The following is a 17757-nucleotide window of genomic DNA, read 5'->3' on the forward strand; positions in this document are numbered from 1 at the left end:
ATCTTGGACCTATGGAACGTCAACGGCTTCCTCCGGAAGGAGAAGTTCAAGATGCTGACACTGGCTCAGGTCTTAGCTGCCCTGGACCTGGGAGACTGGATGGTAGCTTTGGACTTGCAGGACGCTTATTTTCACATCCCCGTCCTGCCAGCCCTTCGGCTTTACCTGCGGTTCACGGTAGGCCACGAGCACTTTCAGTTTACCGTGCTCCCCTTTGGCCTTACCAGCGCCCCACGGGTGTTCACGAAAGTGATGGCGGTGGTCGCAGCTCATCTGCGCAGGTTAGGGGTTTCAGTCTTCCCCTACCTCGATGGTTGTTAAAGGCGGGCTCGCCCCAGACAGTCGTCAGCCACCTCCAGACTACTGCCGACCTCCTGCACCTGCTGGGGTACTCCATCAATGCGCCGAAGTCACACCTGTGTCCCTCTCAGAAGCTCCTCTTCTTCGGAGCGGTTCTAGACTCGGTGCAGTTTCGGGTTTATCCTCCCGAACAGCTGGTTCGGGATATTCAGGCTCTGATTCCGATCTTTCAGCCGTTATCCCGAGTCTCGGTCAGGTTGACGCTGCAGCTTCTGGGGCTGATGGCCTCCTTCATCCTTCTGGTGCATCACGCCCAGTGGCAGATGCGGGCTCTGCAGTGAGACCTGAAGTTTCAGTGGGCCCAGCATCAGGGCAACTTGTCCGACCGTGTCTTGATCTCGGAGGGCACTGCAAGACAGTTGCAGTGGTGGCTCACGGACCGCGATTGGGTCAGCGGCAGATCCCTCTCCCTACCCCAACTGGAGCACGTAGTTGTGACGGAAGCGTCCCTCCAGGGCTGGGGGGCCACATGGGAGAGGCGGAGATCAGAGGCCTCTGGTCTCTGGCGGAGTCCGGGCTCCACATCAACCTTCTGGAGCTGCGGGCGATCCGGCTTGTACTGAAGGCATTCCTCCCCTCTGTCAGGTGGTGTGTAGTGCAGGTGTTCACGGACAACACCACCGCCATGTGATACTGCAACAAACAGGGCGGGGTGGGGTCATGGACCCTATGCCAGGAGGCTCTGCGCCTCTGGCAGTGGCTGGACCATCAGGGCGTGACCCTGGTGGTTCAACACCTGGCAGGTTCCCTGAACGCCAGGGCGGACAAACTCAGCCGTCGGTGCATGATAGATCACGAATGTCGTCTGAACTCGGACGTGGCGCAAGGCCTCTTTCAGCAGTGGGGAGAGCCTTGGTTAGATCTTTTCGCCACAGAAGAGAACGCGCAATGTCATCAGTTCTGCGCGTTGGAATTTCCAAGGCGGCACTCGCTCGGAGACGCTTTTCGGCGCGAGTGGAGCTGCGGTCTGTTATACTCCTTTCCGCCTATACCACTTCTGCCCAGAGTGCTGAAGATCAGGCGCGACCGGGCTCAAGTTATCCTTGTGGCTCCAGACTGGGCACGAAGATATTGGTATCCAGAGCTACTCAGCATGTCTGTCGATCCCCCGATTCGTCTGCCTCTTCAGGAGGACCTTCTGTCGCAGCAGCAGGGGACGGTTCTCCACCCGAACCTGTCCAGTCTCCACCTCCATGCTTGGAGATTGAGCGGCGACAGTTGAGGCCATTTGACTTGCCTCCTGAAGTTTGTAATGTGATTCTGGCAGCCAGGCGTCCCTCCACAAAGTAGGTATACGCCTGCAGGTGGAACAGATTTGTGGCATGGTGCACAGCAAAGGCTTTGGATCCACTCTCTGCCCCCCTTTCTGAGGTTCTCCTCTTCCTTCTTTCTCTTGCCCTGCACTATCAAGGGCTACCTTTCTGCCCTTTCCGCCTTCTTGAGGCTACCTGATCATCCTTCTTTGTTCCAGTCCCCGGTTGTTAATAGATTCTTGAAGGGCATCACTCATATGTTTCCCCCTGTTCCTTTTGTGATGCCCCAGTGGGACTTGAACCTGGTTCTGACTTACCTGATGTGCGCTCCTTTTGAGCCGCTTCATAACTGTCCTCTCCGTCTTATTACACTTATGACTGCTTGCCTGGTTTCCATCACCTCTGCCAGGAGAGTGAGTGAGCTCCAGGCTCATTCCTCTAAACCTCCTTTCCTTTCTGTCCATCCGGACAAGGTTGTGTTGCGAACAAGACCCTCTTTCCTGCCCAAGGTAGTCACAGCCTTCCACATCGGGCAGTCCATCACCTTGCCCACCTTCTTTCCGCCTCCGCATCCCTCTAAAGAGGAAGAGCGGCTCCACCGTCTGGACCCAAAACGTGCGCTGTCCTACTATCTGGATCGCACATGCCAGTTCCGGGTGGGAGACCAACTCTTTGTTGGTTACGTGGGCGCTAAGAAGGGGCGGGCGCTGCACAAACGGACCATCTCTCGGTGGGTCGTGTTGTGCATCAAGGCATGCTACTGTTTGGCTAAGAAGGAGCCTCCTGTTGGGCTGAGGGCCCATTCCACTCGGGCCACGGCGGCTACTACTGCCCTGGGCCGAGGAGTCCCCTTACAGGACATCTGTCAGGCAGCTACGTGGGCCTTGCTGCACACGTTCGCAAGACACTACTGCCTAGACAGCCAAGTCCGGAGGGATGGCTTCTTTGGCCGTTCCGTCCTCCAGGACTTACTGGTGTGATTATTGGTTCGCAGACCCACCACTGGGGTTGGTTTTGCTGGGGTATCTATTCTAAGGTAAGGAATCTAATACTAACCTGTTTCTTTCAGATGCACAAGTTACTTACCTTCGGTAACGATAAATCTGTAAGAAACAGTAGTTAGTATTAGATTCCTTACCGCCCCACCCATCCTCCTCGTTCTGCGAACAGATATATAGCGTTAAGGTCATCCCCTTTGAGGGCCCTAGTTTCATGGCACCAGTGTTGGTTTTTATCATGGCTCTGCGTTTCTGGCGTGGAAAAGCTGTGTATAAGAACTGACGTCAGCGCGCTAGGGCGGCGTCTAAGTACTCTGGCGGCGTCATCCCAGCGCCGACGACGGACGCGGAGCCGCAGACGACGCCTACCGACGCGCAAGGGCACTGCTACGCCAAAGTTTCCGGATCCAGTCTGACGCCTGGGGATATTCTAAGGTAAAGAATCTAATACTAACTACTGTTCCTTACAGATATATCGTTACCGAAGGTAAGTAACTTGTGCGTTGGGAAAACGCCCACGTAGTGGGTCGGGCCATCATCAGATGTTTCTATCGTGAGTACGATCGGAGAGTGATCTGATAGAGTGCAGGGTAGGAGATCAATGCTCATAATCCTCTGGAGCACCTCAGCCAAACCAAACCAGAAGTCAATCCGAGAGTGAGTGTCATGGACCTCGGAATAATGAGATTGAATTCTATCCCACCTGTGTTTCTCTCTCCATATAGCTTTCATCCCTTCTATATCAATTATTTGTCGTAGCAGTCTAGTGTCTCGTGGGTGTTCAGAGCAGCCGGGATTGCAACTGTCAATCTCGGGGGCAAAGTGTCAGGCTAAAATCTCCTCTCCATATTATGTTGTGTGCCATCCACTGTCTGCATATGGACATCACTCTCTGAAAGAACTCAGGGCTATCAATGTTAGGAGGATCAGTAAAGATCAGGGTTAAGTGTATTCCATTTAGTTTACCCTCATTGTAGACGTAGCGCCACTCATTGTCGCGCCGATGAAAATTGCAGGGTTTTCCTGAGTATGGCTACTCGCAGAGCATAAGTGCTGCAGGAGGCAAAGTAGTGATTGGGCCCCCAAGTGCTCACAAATGTCGTAGTACTGGAGAGCCCAAGGTGTGTTTCCTGCAGAAACCTAAACTCAATATTATGTCTGTGCGTGTATGCTAGAATCTGACTTTTCTTTTTGTGTTTCTTAGACCTCGGATGTTCCATATTATTGTATTGGAAAGAAACACGTAGTGATAGATTCCTTACCTTAGAATTACCCCCAGGCGTCAGTCTGGATCCGGAAAGTTTTTCGTCAGAACTACCCCTGCGCGTCGGTAGGTGTCTTTGTGCGAGAGAGGAGAGAAGGAGCATGATAACATGAAAGCACATTCACAATGGTCATAATACCGGTAAGTCATGTACAGGGGGAGGGGGAGGAGGGTCCTTACGAAAATGGGGGGGGGGGGTGAGTCGGCCATCCTCTCTGCGTCAGTAGCTGTCGCTCTGGCGGACAGATATGCCGTCAAGGGTGACCAAATGTCACAGGGCAGAGAGGAAGGAGGTAACAATTCAGCATAGTTGGACAACTGTTCCTGCCAGTGGGTCATGTCATCTAGCCATTCCTTGAATGTGGGCGCCCTACACCTGCCCCATCGGCATGCCACTCTTGGCAGCCATTAATAACGCCAACACTATATATTTTGGAGATGACGGGGGTGTAGGTAGGACATATCCCAATAGGGCCATTAGTGGGGTAGCTTCTAGTCGTGTCCCAGTCATCTGCTGCAGAGCCTCATAAACTTCCTCCCAGAAGGTATTGACCATCGGACAGCTCCAGGCCCAAGTGTAGCATGTCTGCGTTAGATGCATGGCAGCTGTCACAGGTATCTGAAACCGATGCATTTTGGCTGGTGTATAGTATAACCTGTGTAGGTATTTGTAGTGTATAATGCGCAACCTACTACTAGCTGAAACTCGCCCAGTTTGGAGACAACAAAACTCCCATTGGTCATCAGTGATCTCAACCCCCAGTTCTTCACTCCATCTCGATCGAGCCTGTGGAGTAGGCTGCACCTGGTGCTCCTGGATGATGCGGTATAATAAGGAGACCAGTTGTGTAGGCGAGTCACGCTGCAGTAGTGAGTGGAGAGGCGCAAGTGTGGAGGGTTCTGTAGGGAAACTGCATTCAGGGCTCGGATTCCATGTCGAAGTCGCAGGTATAGGAAGCTGTCTAGTGTCGTGTGGGTCAAGTTGCGAAAGAGGTCGTATAGAGTTCGGAATTGCCCGTTATTGTATAGGGTACCCCAAGTAGCGAGGGTAGCCTTCTCTTTAAGGTTATGAAAGATCTTCTCCTGTAATAGCGGCATAGCCGGGTGGTAGGACAGCGGTAAGAGTGGAGAATATAGGGAGTCCGCTCCCATTAGGATCATTATGCGACGCCACGCAGTAACCGTGGCATTCACAGTGTTCCGAGTATGGTCACTAGGCGGGATTTCAGCGAGCAGCATCCCCTCCAGTGGGATCGGGTGTGGAAGCCAATATTCAGCGGCTATGTGGGGCATAAACTGATGATGCCGCACCCAATAGTATAGATAGTGGGCTTGTGCGCTAACGTAGTACAGTTCCAGATCCGGCATAGCAAAACCACCTGCGGCATAGGGTCTGGGTAGTATCGACCACTGCAAAAGAGCCTGTTTACCCCCCCCCATACCAGTCTGATCAACTCGGACTTCAACATTGCAAAGAAATGGCGTCCTGGATGGTACGGAATGTTAAGGAACAGATAGAGCAGTTGTGGAAGTATGACCATTTTGATCAAAGAGGCTCGTTCAGCCATTGACAGCGGGAGCCTAATCCAACGGCTTATCTTGTCGGTGAGTGCTACACCATAATTCAGTCGGAGAAGTTCCTCCCTATCCCTGGTAATGCCTATCCCCAGATAGCGGAATTCGTCATCACACCATTCCAGTGGATAATCTAAAGGGAAGCGTTGCGTCGAAAGGGTAAGGGGAAAGAGGCACCATTTCCCCCAATTAATTTGGACCCCAGATATGCTGCCAAAAATAACAAATTCCCCGAGGAGCACATTAAGGTTGGTGCTGGGTTCGCGAACATATAGCGTAATGTCAACGGCGTACATAGAAACGAGATTTTGTCGTAAATGACATCTCAGAGCCATATCATTATGACGCTGCCTTAACCTGGCCGCCAGTGGTTCAGTAACCAATGCGAATAAAAGAGGTGACAGGGGGCAGTCCTGCCGGGTACCTCGGGCAATGGGGAAGGACCCGGACATGTGGCCATTGATCAACACCTTAGCGCCTGGTTGACAATACAGGAGCTGGATCCAAGAAATAAATATAGAGGGGAAGCCCATCCTTTGCATGACCCCAAACAGATAATCCCATCCGACAGAGTCAAACGCTTTGGTGGTGTCAAGAAAGACCGCCGCCACGGGAGGAGCTACGCAAGCAACCAAGATGGCCGCATATCTCCCGGCTCCGTCGACCTCCGTCGCTGGCGGACTTATCCTGAACTTCATCCTGACCTCCCGCCGGACTCCCGTGTGTCTGAATCGTTGCTGAGCCCAGGGGGGCAATCCCGGAGTTTTTCTCGCCTTTATTGACGAAGTTACACCGTCTTTCATTTTTGGGCCTCCTCCAGTGTGTAAGCCGGGGCCTCGAGTACTGACCCAGCCGGGTTTCAGTTGAACAACATCGGCCGTGGGTGCCCGGCAGAGTCCGGTCTCATCGGAGTGGAACATATTCTCTATCCTGGTGGTGGTCTTTGGTCCCTGCGAATACTGTACGAACGGCGACGAGATGTGGTTGCCACGGTGGGTGGGGGGCCAGGTCCCGGGACCCTGCTGCAGCCCTCGGGGTCCGCGGGTGGGGCCCCCGCTCTCGGCAGTGGTGTAAAGGTTGCCAAGCCTGTGAGTCGCCAGTCGCCTCCGTGCCTGTTGGTTCCCCCGGAGTAGCCGGCCTTCGGGGTTGAAAATCTGCTTTATCGTTCACGCGGAGATGGATCGGACGGTGTGTGGACCGACCCTGGGGACCGTAATGGCCGCCATCGGGGCTCTTCGCCTGCAAATGGAGGCTGCTCTCCACACTTTGACTGCGCGCCTCGAGACTGTTTGCTTGAGACCGGACTCCAGCCTTGTGTCAGGCCTGCAACATACGGTTACCCCCGCGAAGCTTGATCTACCTCGAGAGGAGAACCCCGGATATGTTCTGAAACTGGTGCCAGTTGTACCCGCACGATTACAGCGGTACGTTACTGGAGCCCCTGAACACCTAGCAAGATCGGCGAAGTCATCGCCCGCACAGGACTCACTTCTTCCTTCTCTTCTGGAGACCTCCACTAATATTTTATGGATTGACTTTCGTGTATCCGATAGACTTCGAGGCTTAACCTTTTTGACTCTTTCAGGCTATATTGATCTCCTTTTTCAACAACGCTTTGACTCTTTTGCTACTATATTGGTTCTACTGGATGGGGTTTGTGCAATGGATCGTAAGGGCCAGGGCTGAATTTGACTTGATTTCGGTACAGTGACTTTCTTTTGGCTCTGCTGGGTTGTATCTGTGGGAGTGCGGGCCAGATGGAATTCTTATTGTCTGGGTTTGGTGTGACTGCTACGATCTAAAAGAGATTTGCTGCCTCTGTGGTACCGGGGGCTGGGCGGGACGGTCTGTCGGTGGCTCCCCTATTGGTCTGCTTATTAGTCTGTTATAACTTGCTTAATATTACGGTAGGGGATGTCTGCTTTTGGCGGGGGGGAGGGGAGTCCGGGAGCCCGTATCGTCTTGTAATACATCTCCTCCTCCATCTTTTCCCTCCCTTGGGGTGTAGTTTAGGGGGCGACAGGCACGCTGCTAGTGGGGTTAGGTCATAGCCATCTGCAGGGGTGCAGGGTGAGGGGTTGACTTTTTTTTTTTTTTCCTTTATTTTGTTCTATGACCTTTCTATTCCCTTTTCCCTTCTTCACAAGAGATGTGGCATATTCTCCTGATCTTTTTGTCCCTCATATCCGGGTGTCGAGTGTCCAATCTGCGTATCCTGTATTCCTGGTGGGCGGGTTCTGATAAGGTTTGCTTATGGTTATCTGTATCGTATTGTTTTGCCTCAGCTCTAAGAAGAGCGTACCTAAATTATGAGAGGTGGATCTCCCGGGTACAAACCCAGACTGGTCCGGCAACACTAGGCAGTCGAGCAATAGAGTCAATCTATTGGCAATGAGCTTAGCCAATATCTTAGCATTACTATTAAGTAAGGAAAGGGGACGATAGGAGCCACACATATGGGATGGTTTGTCTGGTTTCAGGAGGGAGATGATAAGCGCTTCTCTCATGGATGGCGGAAGGATGCCCACCTCCAGAGATTCTTCGAAAACTTCACGCAGAATAGGTGTCATCAGGTCAATGTAAGTTTTATAGAATTCTATAGGGATGCCGTCAAGTCCAGTAGCTTTGCCTGATTGCATGCCCATAATGGCATCGTGGATTTCGTCTAGCTCAAATGGGGCACTCAAGAATTCACAGTCTGCGTCACTGATCCAACCCAAGGCCACATCTCCGAGGTAGGAGTCCAAATCCAGATCTCGCTTGCCTACACTTGTGTACAGGGTGGTGTAGTGAGTGGTAAATTCCTCCAGGATATTAGCAGTATCCCAGCATCTCACGCCGTCATGTCGTTCTAAGTCAAGTATGTAATGGGAATGTCGCGGGTGTCTAATCACATCGGCAAGTGCCTTGCCAGGGCGTTCCCCCTCCCCATAGCGGCGCGCCACCCAGTGCTTACCCCGAAAGCGCACCTCCCTGTCCGCTTCTGTCATATATTCCGTTAGTCTTCCTAAACTTTAACTTGAGTATCCCCATCCGGGCAGTCAGATAGGAGAGCCTCAAGCTCACGTAGTTCCCGCTCTAGTCTCTGGAGAGTGGAAGTAATACTCTTTAGTACACCCGCTCCCTTCGAAATGCACACCCCTCTAATGGTAACTTTGAATGCTTCCCAAATAGTTTCTACACTATTGACAGAACCTTTATTGGTCTCAAAGAAGGTTCGGATCTCATCTTCCAGTTCCATTCGAAAGACCTAGTCTAGCAGCATACGCGCATTCAGCCTCCATGTACTACGTGGGCATTCAAATGTCGAAGGGGAAAGAGTGAGTAGAACAGGCGCGTGATCAGAATATGTCCTGGCTAAGTGCTGTGTTGCATTAATCAGAGGGCCCAGACCGCGGGATATCAACCAGAAGTCTAGTCGCGCCCAGGAGGCAGCATGTGCAGTGAAGTGTGTACCCTCACGACGAAGTGGATAGATGTGTCTCCAAGCATCTAATAAGCAGTTAACAGAGATAATATCATGGAGTGTAGAGGCAGCTCTAGTGCGGTGGTGTGGTGCGGGGTGAGATCTGTCAGCAGCTGGATCATACGTGACATTAAAATCCCCTCCCCAAATAACATTAGTTGAACCAATTTCACTTATTTTATCCCATAGGGAGGAGAAAAAGTCAGGGGAGTCTGAGTTGGGTCCGTAACAGCATACTAGCGTCACAGAAGTCCGCCCTAGTCTTCCCCATGTGAGACAGAACCGTCCCTGGTCATCAGTGAAGGAACCAACTGCAGCAAAGGGCACATTATTCTTAATTAGTATGGCAGTGCCCCTGGCATATGTAGAATAAGAGGAAAATACTCTGTGCATCGCCCAGCGGGAGGCGAAGGTAGGGGTGCGCAAGGGGTTAAGATGGGTTTCCTGTAGCATCACAATGTGTATATGATGGCGGTCTAAGTAGGCTATGATCTGACGTCTCTTCCTTGGGTCCCCCAACCCTCGAACATTCCATGTAAGGATATTTAGCGGTGTCCCCCTATAAGCCATCGTGCAGCTGGAGTATGGATTGGAGCTTGTGCAGCCAGAGCAAGGGCACAGTGCGTAAAAGCAAAGGAGTAATCACCATGTGCAATGTAGAATTTGAAAAGCCACTCAGTAAATGCAGGTGTAGAAACCAAAATTGCGCAAAGGAGCGCAGTTAACCATTTAACACAACATCCATACAATCCCGGTATGTTCCCTTCCTCCCCACCCACTGAAGCATCCCAATTATGCCAGTACCATAATCCCACCCCTCCATCTCTCCCCTACCCCCCCAACAAAGAGAACACCAACATTTTGGGTCTCACTAAGCTCATGTAGTGGACCAAATTGGGGTAATGCCCTTAGGGGGCCGTCTAAGGTGGCGACACAACCTAACCTCCATCATGCCGGCCAGAAGCCAGGCCCCAGCAGGCAGTCAGAGGTGCCAGGCGTCTAAATAACTTGGCCTACACTGGGTCTGTCAAGACGCCCCCACTTAATACTGCATGTGGACCAATGTTTACAGAACCTCCTGGAACTAGCCCACCAGTGGGCAGGGATCAAGTGTGGTCATAAGAGAGGATTGTCTTTCAAGGGGGCCAGGAATCACGCCCCCCATTAAACCCACCAAGAGGGGAGGCATATCGTGTAAGAGCCACATGAGTTCAGAGCCAATCACAGTGCCTCTCATCGCCCAAACCAAGTTCAAAAGTGGACCCAGCTCAAATCAAATAGTGCATGAGTCTTACTAGTGTCCCATATCCGCATCTGCCATCTGGGGATTCCGAGGACCGTCTGTGTCCGTCGCTTGCCCAGTCGATCGTTTCAGGTGCTTCAAGAACTCGTCCACTTGCTGTGGCTTCGTAAAGAATCGCTGTTTCCCCTGATGAGTAATCCACAGTTTCGCCAGATAAAGCAACGCATAGTCAATCTGTGCCTTGTGTAACTTAGCCTTGACGTCCAAAAACTTACATCGCTCCTCCTGCACCATTGGAGTGAAATCAGGGTAGATGGAAAAAGTAACTCCGTTATAGACCAGTTCTCGCCTACTACGCGCTGCTCGTAACGCCACATCGCGGTCTCTGTAGTTCAGGAGGCGGGTTATTATTGGGCGAGGGGTATCTCCAGGCTTGGGCCGGGGCACCAGCGAACGGTGCGCCCGTTCCACAATGAAATGGGCAGAGAAAGTGGTATCCCCCACAGCCTCCAAGAGCAACTTTTCTACGTAATCCTCCATACGGCCAGTGTTGGTGGACTCCGGAATTCCAATAAGGCGAATGTTATTGCGCCGACTGCGCGCCTCCAAATCCTCATTCTTTGCCGCTATGGAGCGTAGGATGTTGTCCATGCGAGAAAGCTGGGACGTGTGGGTGGCAGAGATATCCTCAGTGTCCGAGATGCGTCGTTCCGCCTCTTTAAGCCTTTCATCGTGGCCATCCAGGTTGTGGGCAATGGCGTCTATCCGGGACGATAGCCTGTCCACCTTATCAACAATGGTGGCGAATCCCTGACGGACTTCTCTAAGGATCTTCTGGACCTCAGAAGCAGGGGCAGCCGCCGTCGCGTCTTCCACAGCGCGCCCAGGCGGCTCGCGATCACCCTGGCTAGGGCGAGTGGATTTTTTGGCTGCATCAAACGTGATCTTGGGCTGGCGCGTGTCCGGCTTGCCCATTGCGCCTAACGGATTTCAGAAGAGATCCCCGTAAGGCCCCCACACCAGAGCTTAGAGCGGCGAAGGAGTCCGCAGAGGATAAGGGGTTCACAGGTTGCAGTGTGGTGAGAGATGGCGCAGATTAAGGGGAATGGTCTCCCTACAAGGTTCCTATTCAAAAGTTCTGACCCCTCCGCAAGGTATCTGCCCCACTGTCACTCCGGAGGCGACCAGACAGCGCTGTGTCCTTAAGCGGCACTGCCAACAGGGAGAGTCCGCGCCATTTATGCCACAATATTTACAAGGAACCTTGACAGGCCATGCGGCACTGCAGAGTCCGAAAATCAAAATGGCGCTGAAATGGGCACCTCTTTCAGAAAGCGCCTGATCTTGCCAGCGCTGTGCAGCCGATCATCTCAATTTGCAGCAGCAGCACCCTGTAGATGATAGGGGGGGGTGAGGGTAAAATACTGGCACTCGGAAATCGCTGAGCAGGCGGCTACACCACAATTTAAAGGTGCTCCAGCAATGCTGTCAGAAGCCCGGAGTTAGCGCCAAGCGGTCCAGAAAGTTGCTTGAAGCCTGGCAGTCGGCCCTGCGCCGCTCGAGCTCCTGGTCCCGTGGGAGGTCGAGGGGCCGGACGCGGAGTTGTCATCTGGATCAAAGTCTTCGCACTCTGGGTCAGGTAAGTCGAAGCATTCCAAGGAGAAGTCGAAGAAGCATTGTCGCTCTTTGACTTCCCCTCGCCCGTCGCGGCTAAGGGGGCGGGCATTGCCACCCCTGCAGATCCTGCGGAACCTGCGACGTCAACCCCAGTCTACCCCCCTTCCGGGTGAGGGGGCGACGCCTGCCCAGGTGCAAGAGTTTCTTGCGGCCATGGCCGACTCTTGGGGCCATCTGGCCCCGCCAGCGCACCGACGGGAGGTCCTGCCTTACCATCTCCGGCGGCTCCAGCCCCACAAGCCCCCCAGGGATCCGGGATCGGACACCGATCTACGCCAGTTGACCTCGTGACACCTCCACCGGCGCCGGTCTCCCCGGCACCGCTTCCGACGTCGCACCCTCCTCGGGACGAGGTCGTCCCCAGCTTCAGCCCTGACCCGGACATGGCGCCGGATCGGCGTAGTTAGATACCGACGCCGATGGGGCCTTTCATGCCTTATGTCCGTCCTCCATATTTTGAGCCGGTTCCACAGACTTCGGAGGAAGGGCAGGCCCCCCAGGAATCCGGGATCGGACCCCCACCGACACCGGTTGACCTCGTGACACCTCCACCGGCACCGGTCTCCCCGGCACCGCTTTCGATGTCGCCCCCTCCTCGGGGTGACGTCGTCCCCAGCTTCAGCCCTGACCTGGACACAGCGCAGGATCAGCGTCGCTTGATGCTGATACCGACGGGGCCTTTCATGCCTTATGTCCGTCCTCCTTATTTTTAGCCTGTTCCACAGACTGGGAGGTGTCTGAGGACCCTCTAGCACAGGACTGTGCTTATGATCAGGACTGGGCAGAGGATTTGGGGGAGGTCAGTGGTCTTGACACCTCACCTGACCCTGGCATGCTGTCTCCTCCTACTGTGGCTACAGAGGAGGGAGCCAGTCACGCAGTGGTGTTGCGTAAGGCAGCCGAGGCTCTCCAGCTTGAACTACCTACGGTGGCCATCAGGACTAACCTCCTGACAGAAGTGCTCCAACCGGCAGCTACCTCTTCGGAGCCCTTGCTGCCGTTTAATGAAGCACTGACAGATGTTCTTTTGGGCACTTAGTCCAGGCCCAACACAGGGGCTCCTGTGGAAAGGAATGTGGCCCGACGCCATCGCCCGGTGTGAAAAGTTAGCCTGGCATATGATGTCCACTATTCTAGTGGGCACCTTGCACCAGTCTAAACGACCCTTATTGATGGTAGTTGTAAAGTCAACCTTATAGACAAGCTATCCTAGTGGTAGCATGGACCAGCACTCATAGGCTAAGACTTCAGAGAGCATGTGAAGCAAGCTGTTTTACCAATTATAATCCCTTGAGTAGCAAATGAAAGGACACCACACAAGGTATATATCAAATATATATGTATTTATTTCTAACACAACCCCTCTGCACTCTTTATGAGGTCAGAGATCGAAGTACATCACAAGTTACTCAATTAGCATACGATAAGTTGCACAAATACTGTTATGCCCTAGGGGCCTCACAAACCATATACTAAGTAAGTGGTATAAGAACCACTTCAGAAATAGTGAATAGGCCTAGGGCCTAGGGATTCGCCGGGGCTACACTAAACAACCAACGTTTAGGAAGTAGGAGACCCACGGGAGACGCATGCAGTGTCTAAACACAGTCGCGAGATACCATTGACTTATAATGGAGAACAAAGAAGTTACAAAGTTACTGTTTAAGGACACTTCCGGATGGACTACGGTAAAACCCCTTTAAACTAGGACACTTCGAGAGTCAAGACCCATTGGAGCACTGGAGTACTTGTGATACCTTACCCAGGGAAGCCGGGTGCATGGGTGTCTTTTCGTGTCGGGTTTCGTCGTCGTTTTCTATGGAGATCTGCAAAGAAGTGCTGCAGGCGACCAGAGGAAAAGTGTCCGGGTGGATCCAAGGGTGGACCGGTGAAGTGAAGAACCTGAAAGCAGAGGGGACAGAGTCTGGGTCACTAGCCAGTGACCAGGAAGGAACCAGGCGATGTCGCGATGATCTCAGGTGAAGAGGTGAAGCTTGTCTCTGCAGCCACGAGGACCAGGAGGCGTCGACGGCGACCAGGAGCTGGATTCGAGCTGTCCCTCGGAGGATCTAGTTGACTGCGGTGTCGGTATCTGGATTGGACCCAACAATGCTTGGCAAACGCAATCCACGCAGGAAGTGAAGATTGGTTTCGGGTCAGACCAGCAAGGTCTGAGGAGCTTCCCCTTTGCAGGGAAGCTGGAGCAAGCCTGGAGCAAGCAGGAAAGCAGTTTGGTTTCAAAGGTTTGTCTTCAGGGGGCTCACTAGCCAGCGGGCTATCAACTGGGAAGACGCGTCGAGCTGAAATGCAAGAGCGGGCCCCACGCGGCACTCTTGGAGTGTGGAGGGCTGAGCTTCGGTGCAAATGGCACTCGGGTCTGGGGCTTTTGTACCCCAATGCACAACTGCGAGGGTACCTCGGTAGTCGAGCTGTTAGCAACATGCAGGATGTCCATGGTGTCCGGCCTCACGTCTCTTGTGCCCACTACGGGTCTCAGCTTTGCTGTGGGTCGGAGTCAGAGAAGTCTGAGAGTCCAGTTCCTGTGTCGCTGGGTCTTCGGGTTCCGGCGGGAGCGTCGACAAAGCAGACCGGCAAGTTACTGGTGGTGCCTGTTTGCACAGGGTGGTCACTCCTTGACCACAAGGGAGATGTCTTCAGTATTCTAGTCAAAATAGAACGTCGAAGGTCCAAGAGTTCTTTATCAAAGTTTCGTTGCAGGATAATCTTAAAGTCCTGGGGACACAGCACCTATCTTTATACTAAGAAAATGGGCAAGATTACCTGCTAGGTCCCTCCTATGGGTGGACCTGTGAAGGGGGTAGTTACACCCCTTTCCCTTTGTCCAGTTTCGCGCCAGAGCGGGCTGGAGTGCCCCAGCAACTGGTTTGAACCGGGCTATGCATGGAGCACCTTGTGTGCCCCAGGCAGTGTCTCAAAAAGCATCTGCTGATGCTGCCCTCCCTGTCCCAATACACATCAGCCTGTCTGGGGAGGTGCTGGCACCTCCCTGGACAGGAAACTATTGTCCAGGCCCCCCCTGCCCCAGTTTTGTCCAGCAGCAGGAGGTCAGACTTGTCTGTGGAAGCAGCATCCATTTTGTGATGCTGGGGCTCTGTTTAACTTTAGCCCGGTAAAGCAGTAACTACATGTCTTCTCCCTCTAGAAGGGTGGAATGCTACCCTCGCCACCAGAACTGGTGGGGGGGGGGGGGGTAGTATTCGAAAGTGTTTGACACCTTACCCAACATGTTTTGATAAAGCCAAACCAAAATTCCAGGGGAGGAGCCACCTATCTCAGGATACTTCGAAGACTCTTCCAGGACAACAATGTGCGATCATCCGGACCCAACACTAGGCGGCGATCTATGCAAAAGATATGAATGTTAGCAGCCCTACATGCCAAGAACAGATGCATACTGGTAAGTAGCATATTCAATTAACCGCAAGGATTATAATGCACTAAAGAGTATATGGTATGGCTATATCATAGAACAGCTATAAGACGATGGTCCTGAAAGCTGCAGAGGGGCTCAGCTCATGCTAGGGCACCCTGCCTCCAGGATTGTCGAGGCCTACCATAGGAGTGACTTATAGGCGCATATGTGTCTATATATAAGGTAGATATAGATATACTATATCTAAGTAAGGGGTGATTACACCACCTTACCCAAGCTGAGTGATCAGCCTGTGGTGTCAGTTTGGATGGCCAGCCAGGGGTGGCATAATACATGCTGCAGCCCCTGGTAGGCCTTGGATGCACCTATGCCCTGGGTACCTAGGGTACACTATACATGGGCTCACAAAGGTGACCCAATACCCAATCAGGGATGTACCTAAAGTACATGTTATCAATTTGGAGAGAGAACATCTGGGCTGTGGGTCTGATTAGCAGGCACACAGCCACACTAAAGTCGAAAAACCAGAAAATCACAGCAAAAAGTTAGGGTGACCAAAGGAAGCAGACCCTATTCTCCTACACCCGGCTCCAGGCGACCCCCTCTTCCTCACCCAACATCCTACTCCCGAGAGCTTGGTGGTCCAAGCCTCAACTTCCCAAAGCGCGTTCCCTACCGCACCTCCGGATAGGAAACCCAAGAAGCTGGATCAGCTTGGCAAAAAACTGTTTTCATCTGCCAGCTTAGGGCTGCGGTCGGTGAATACCGCATGCCTCTTGGGCCGACGTACCCACTCTCTGTGGGACACGCTTGCGCAGGTGCTGCCCAACTGCCCAGAGGAGGCTCAGGCAGTTCTCTCCCAAGCGATTGCGGCCGGGAGAGATGCAGCAAAAATCACCATACGTTGTGGGCTGGATACCGCCGACTCAATGGGCAGGTCGATTTCGACGACGGTGGTGCTTCGGCACCGCCTGGTTGAGGATAACTGGCTTCTCTGGGATGTCCAGAACACCTTGATGGACATGCCCTTCGATTGCATCCGCCTTTTTGGCAACAAGGCAGACAGTGCGTTGGAGCGCTTCACTGACTCCCCGGCTACGGCCAAGTCCTTGGGCCTGTCGTTCGCTAGGCCTCCTCTGCCTTCTGCTGTTCGCTCCTTTTGTGGCCACGGAAGGGGCGCCCTACAGCGTTCGCAAAGCCACATGCCACAGCAGCAACAACCTCAGCGTGGCCGCGGACGTGGGAACCGTTGAAGCGGTTCAGGGGGCCAGCAGGCAGGCCAGTCCACTTCCACCCCCGTAGCATCCACTTCAAAGCCTTCCTAGTCCGACCTTTCAGGCCCATCAGACGCCAGTGGGTGAATGAATAAGGCATCATCTCCACTACTGGCGCGACATGACTTCGAAAAAGTGGGTGCTGCAAATTGTCCGAAGGGGCTACTCCCTCCCCTTCAAGGCAACCCCTTCAGCCATGCCACCTCAGTACCATCGCATGTCGGAGGATCACTTGGTGCTTCTCCAGCAGGAAGTTACAGCCCTCTTGGCCAAGGGGGCCAGCAAGCGCGTTCCAACGCCAGAAGTAGGTGGTGGTTGTTATTCCCACTACTTTCTGGTCAAAAAGATGGACAAAGGGGGCCTGCATCCTATCTTAGACCTTCGGAACGTCAATCGGTTCCTCTGGAAGGAGAAGTTCAAGATGCTCACGCTGGCTCAGGTCTTGTGTGCCCTAGACCCGCAAGACTGGATGGTGGCGATGGACTTGCAGGACGCCTATTTCAATGTCCCCGTCCTCCCTGCCCACAGATGCTACCTGCGATTCAGGGTAGGCCACAAGCATTTTTAGTTCACCGTGCTCCCCTTTGCCCCCCCCCCCCCCGGGTGTTCACGAAAGTGATGGCGGTGGTTGCAGCTCATCTGCGCAGATCAGGGGTTTCAGTCTTCCCCTATCTTGACGACTGATTGTTGAAGGCGATCTCGTTTCAGTCAGTTGTCCCCCACCTCCAGACGATGGCTGACCTCCTGTATTTGCTGGGGTTCTCCATCAACGTGCCGAAGTCGCATCTGATTCCCTCTCAGAAGCTCCTTTTCATCGGAGCGGTTCTGGACTCGGCGCGGTTTCGGGTTTATCCTCCCGAACAGTGAGTCCGGGACATTCAGGCTATGATTCCGATCTTTCGGCCTCTGTCCCGGGTTTCGGTCAGGATGACCCTTCGGCTGTAGGGCTTGATGTCATCCTGCTTGTGGATCATGCCAAATGGCATAAGCGGGCTCTGCAGTGGGACCTGAAGTTCCAGTGGGCACAACATCAGGGCAGCCTGCTCGATCAAGTCCAGATCTCAGAGGGCACTGCACGGCAATTGCAGTGGTGACTCACGAATCGCGATTGGGTCAATGGCAGATCCCTATCCCTTCCCCAACCGGAGCATACAGTTGTGACGGACGCGTCCCTTCTGGGATGGGGTGGCCACATAGGAGAGGCGGAGATCAGAGGCCTCTGGTCACCGGCGGAGTCCCAGCTCCACATCAAC

General features: G+C 53.3%; 1 protein-coding gene across 1 annotated transcript in view; it reads left to right on the forward strand.

The window, feature by feature from the left end:
* SMCHD1 (structural maintenance of chromosomes flexible hinge domain containing 1) overlaps positions 1-17757 on the forward strand; it is a 2317253-nt gene that overhangs the window by 589615 nt on the left and 1709881 nt on the right. The window lies entirely within an intron of this gene.

Source organism: Lissotriton helveticus, chromosome 4_1, assembly GCF_964261635.1.
Source record: "Lissotriton helveticus chromosome 4_1, aLisHel1.1, whole genome shotgun sequence".
In the NCBI taxonomy this organism is placed as follows: domain Eukaryota; kingdom Metazoa; phylum Chordata; class Amphibia; order Caudata; family Salamandridae; genus Lissotriton; species Lissotriton helveticus.